Raw genomic sequence first — 5,665 nt, forward strand, 5'->3', positions numbered from 1 at the left:
TCTTGTACTATACCTAATGTGAGGCTGTTAACATATCAATTCCCCTACATGAGAGCTTACCCAAAATTTTCCCCATTTTCTAATGCCTTTGTAAATAAATTCGTTTGCCTAGCAACCATACTCACGAAATAAGATCTCCACGATTGTTAGTAAATTTTACACATGATTGAATACATCTCATCTACACTACTACAAAATTCAAAGAAAAACCTAATATAAAGTCAATCCTACATGCCAACTGTAGGATGCTCCCCAAGCCTCCTAAAGTACTTTTTGATATTCTGATATACAAGGGAAATAGCTAATTAGATGAAGGAATATTGGAAATATTTTGATATATTAAAGCAAGTCTTGGTAACTACTCCAATCATGGGATTGTCAAACTTCAAACTGCCACTTGAGGAAGTGACGCGTACCAACAAAAGTGCTACTGAAGGAGTTCTATTGCAAGAGGGCCAACTAATTGACTACACTACTAGAGAACTCAAGATCTATGAATTAAACTATACTAGTCATAACCTTGAGCTTTTATTCAAGAATTTGGCTCACCTTAGATTCCTTATCCAAGTAATATCATAGCATATGCACTTAGCTAGAAATCATTTGTAGGGATTGTTTTCATGTCCACTCGTCCTATCTTGCAAGTTATTTCAAAGGAAATTGCCACATTATCCCTATATATCTCATATAGTTTGACTCCTACAACTTGATGGGGCATTTCATGAGGGCTACTATCATGGTCGTCAATCTCCACTCTTCTTGAAGACTCTGCCTCCTCGCGTCGACGTTTTGCAGCCTCTCAACGCCCAGGAGGGAGCATTTGAGGATGTGGCACCGCATCCTACTCAACCACAAAAGGGAGTTTCATGTACGTTGATATATATTGAGTAACATAGACTAGCAATCTTAATGTTTAAAAAAAACAATGAATATCGGTGATTTTTCTTGGTCCCATTCTCCATACATGCTGAGGTGTGACATTGCAACTCAACATGCTCAAAAAATACACCCTCGACAATGATCACACATGCATTTAATTTTTCGTCGTAGCCATGCATCTCGATTATGAAGACGTAATGCTTTTGTAAGAAACATATGCTATGCTGAAACCCTCAATGCCACATAATCCCTATATGCCTCATATAATTTGACTCATATAATTTAACTCATATGGTATGTTGAAACCCTCAATGCCACAAAATCCCTATATGCCTTGTATAATTTGACTCATAGAAAGTCAAATGCTTGGAAAGAAAGAAGAGACTTAGAGAGGGGTTTCCATTTCATGGTTGAATACTTTATTTTCAATATCATTGTTATGTGTTCCACAAGTGGAGAACCTTATGCAAATGATTCTTCATGAGGTTCATGACACTCCTATTGTTGGACACCCATGCTATGAGAAAACCCTCAATGCCCCTTTCTAATTTTTCCTTTTGCCTTATCTCAAGAGAGATGTGCAAATTCAAATACCTAATAAAGCGCATCTAGTTAATGTTTGTTAAGTGAAATGGGAGGGCATAGGTATGGGTTTCATTGCAAATATACAACTATTTGTGGAGGATTTGACTCCATTATGGTTGTCATTGATCTGAAATAGTTCATGTCATTCCAATAAAAAGGATTTTCAAAGCTTCAAACATAGCCATAATTTTGATTAAGGAAATCTTCATATCGCATGGACTTCCCAACTCCATCGTTAGTTATAGAGATCCGAAGTCTACTTCAATATTTTGGGTTATAGCTTACCCAAGCTAATGTTTACATCTTCAATTGGATTGCATTAGGGACAACTTTATTAGATATGCTCAATGCTCTGCCCTCATAAGGTACCACCAATGATCCATGGTGCTCTAAGTTGTAAGGCCCCCGTTATGAGGAGAAGCCATGTGTGAGCCTAGACATTGGTTGGATCATGTCTTATATATCAAATAAGGTCTATGTGAGCCTAGACATTGGTTGGATCCTGACTTATATATCAAATAAGGTCTATGTGACTGGATGGCCCATAATATGGTCGAACAAGCCGACTAGACTACTCTTCCTAGGCCATTGTCAATCTTTCTTTCATCATGCAATCAAATTTCTTTTAGCTAGCCTTAAGCTCTTCACTTATCATTTGTTTCAATCGCCATCTAAGCTTCACAGTGAAAGTGTACGGGTGAACAAAGCCCATCTTTGTATCAACTTTTCTCAAACTAAAGTAGTTTCTATTCTTTTCATATTTGTTGTGTATTCTCTATTCCTTGCGTAGATTCTGTTCACTGCACCATATAATTTTTACATAGTATCAGAGCCTAGGGGGCTCTAAGGAGTGAAAAGTACATGAGAGACAAGGCTTCAATAGTGAAGAGAAGAAATGTCATCTGTTGCATCAAGTAGCGGTGCTAGCGCATCAAGTGGCGGTGCTGATGTAATAACAATCCAAATAGTGAGGATTCGTCCACCAACCTTTAACAAAGGCAAGTAAGATGGTACAAACTACACTTTATGGAAGTTTCAAATTGCAACTATCCTTGATTCTTATGAGCTTCTGAAAATGGTGCTAGGGATTGACCCAAAACCATAACCCATTCCCCACCCATCAAATTCAAGTGTTATTATTCCTCCAAATGCACATCTTCTACGGGTTTGGAAATGGAGAAACGTAGATGCATTGTGTGCCTTAGTTACAAGCTATTCTGGTAATGTTTTGATCTTGATTGAGCATACAACCAAGGCATCAGAGGCTTGGAACATACTAAGGAGTCGGTATAATATGCCAAATCAAATAAGGATTCAGAACTTGGAGAATCAACTAGCAAGAGACAAGTTTACCAAAGGAGAGACAATTAAAGTGTTCATCACTCGAATCAAGAATCTGTCCACCAAATGGCTAGCATTGGGATACAAAAGACCAGTGATGAGCTAGCTCAAAGGTATCTTTGAATTTTCTCACCAAATTTTGATGGATCGATAATTGCTCAAACACTCAAGTGAGACCCCAAGCTTTGACATTTGAGGAATTTTGAGCACTACTAATCAAGGAGGAGTTACAACTTAAAGCCTAAGAAGGTAGCAACAATGGAGATGTTACATTCTCAGCCAACGCGAAAGGCAAAGATCATTCCTCTACCAATGGTGACAAAAAGAATATGGGTGGTAAGAAAAAGTTTCAAGGAGATTGTTTCTACTACAAGAAGAAAGGACACGAAATTAGAGGTTGCCATGTCAAGAAGATAGATGAAAAGAATGACACCCTGAAGATTGTTTCTACTACAAGAATAAAGGACATGAAATTAGAGGTTGCAACCTTTGGCAAGAATCTATCACTATGATGATTGGGAATTATGCAAAATGCTCAGGGCACAAGTACTATCTTCTTTGTTGTCACAAATGGTGAGCTCAAAAATCTTTCAAATGTGTTGTATGTTCGAGAGATAAAGAGAAATCTAAAATTAGTTGATTTCATAACTAACCTTGGCCATGGGGTGAGATTACCAAGATAGGTGCAAAAATTATCAACAATACGAGTAAAGTTATCGACAAAGGAGCAAAAAGAAACAACCTGTATGAGCTAAGTGTTCTTACAGCATTGTTGTCGAGGCACTATGTGCTTAATGGCCAAAAGACGTGGGGTCTCATTGTTTAGGGAGTGGTGTGCAATGACAAATGTCTTACACAATCCAAAAACGTATGACAAGGAGCACCGGTTATGGAATTGACTTTGTCTAAATACAACAAACAAAGGAAATATTTTTTACTCTACCAATCACACCAACACAAATGAACTATGATGCCTCTTGTAGCTTATATTTTCAAAATAAACATGCACAATGTAGTGCTTCAAAATTTTCCATAAACAAAACACACAAGCTTTGATATAACAACTTGGATACAATAGACACACCTTAAAGGTTTGTGATAATAAGCACTGGGTTTCCAAATTCAAGCTTACAGAATTCCAACACAACAAAAAGTCAAATAACCTTGGAGCGACTCTCCTCTCTGCTCTCATGTAAGCAAACTCTATCTTCACTCAAGGTCATTTATCTCTTAACAACTATATCCTTATATAGTTGTCCATTGTGTTATAAACGTCTTAAAAGCTTAAAAATTTTTCATTCAAGATTTTCATAAAGATTTTTTAGCTTTTTTCTTTTTTCTCATTACATTCTTTTCTCCTTATTGTTCTTAGGCATGTTTGGCCATATCTTTCCTAGTCCTTGAGCTAGAAATCAAGCATGAGTATTGGAATCTAGACTTGAAGTACCAATAGGATTCTTGAAAACCAAATCTGTGGATGTTGAGCCACTCATATACATGATGCACTTATCTAGGACTTTTTGCATCCATTCATACCGACAATTCTCAAGCACCTCCATAGTAATAAACCATCTTCGTTGTCTAGCATGTTGTTCAGGTAACACATCTAGCTCCTCTATTACAGCTATGCAAATATATGGGCACGACACAAATCTTCAAGGCTACAGCCCCCTTGCTTACATTTTCTCTTAAAATCCCATGTTCCTAAGCAGTCCTTCAACTGGGCATGAACACCTACTTCCTTGTAAGCTTCTCTACATGCGGTTCTTCAATAGTTTCAACAAGCTCCTAGCCTCCCTTGGGGAAAAGCAAACCTGGCCCATCCTGAGTAGTAACCATAAGCACCTCAATTTTTCTCTAAGTTGCTATTGCATGACCTGTATAAGAAAGGTACATAGCTTGTAACCAAGTAATATCCACATTCATATCGTTGCTGGTGATAGCTAGTCCTTGCAACCAAAGAATTAATCACACCATTAGATTAACCACTTGAGAAATATCATAGCACGCCTCACTACTCTCTTCCATGGCCACATACATGTGCCAATTGAGTTGCTTAGTGATAAAACCATAGGGGAAAGTGGAAGAATCATTTGTATCAAACTAGAATGAGTTGAATTTGGCACTGAAGATAGTGATGATGGGCAATGCTATCATTGTCATCTATCCTGATCAGAGTTTGCATCTTTGAACAACTAGATAGTGTTGTTAAACGACTCTTAGTTAAAAACTGGCAATGACTCTTTTGAAATTCTCAAAACAATGTCTACAAATCTTTGCAATATGAGCACTATGGGACAATAATGCCACCAAAATTACTAGACTTGAGTTGCTACTGAACCCCTTTGAGCAAAAATATTTTTTTCTACATGTTCCTTACAAGAAAGTCCTTGAAAAGTTTCAAGAAAAACATCATAACCTTGATCTTAAGCTTGCAGAAACTTGTGACCCGGCAATTCCCTTTGCTGATGCAACCACTTTAAGTTTTGCAACCTTGATAAAATGACCTCCTACAACTAATACATTTTGAATTTAGGATGAGCTTCTTCTTATAGTGTCAAAGCACTTTGATGTTTCCAAATGTTTCCCTTTACTCCAAACTTGACATTGATATATCATCCAATTTTTGTTTCCTTCATAGCACCTGCAATTGCTCTTTTGATGATAATGACCTTTTGTCCTCCTTATCTCGATTTCATGCAATGTGACCTAGTAGAAATATATTGTTGAAAATTAACTCCATACCCAATCATTCATGATTTGAGAAGAGATGCAAAGTCGAATCCATGTTATGAAATCAAACAAGCAATGCTCCACACAAAAAGATGTACGCACTAGAAAATAGTGCCTAGCCTATCTA

General features: G+C 37.2%; 1 pseudogene; it reads right to left on the reverse strand.

Moving 5' to 3' along the window:
- Positions 1–4,217: 4,217 nt before the first annotated feature.
- LOC148030648 (nudix hydrolase 16, mitochondrial pseudogene) lies at positions 4,218–4,833 on the reverse strand (annotated as a pseudogene).
- Positions 4,834–5,665: the final 832 nt, after the last annotated feature.

This window comes from Lygodium microphyllum, chromosome 10, assembly GCF_053477565.2.
Source record: "Lygodium microphyllum isolate KBCC chromosome 10, Lygodium_microphyllum_v1.1.10, whole genome shotgun sequence".
NCBI lineage: Eukaryota > Viridiplantae > Streptophyta > Polypodiopsida > Schizaeales > Lygodiaceae > Lygodium > Lygodium microphyllum.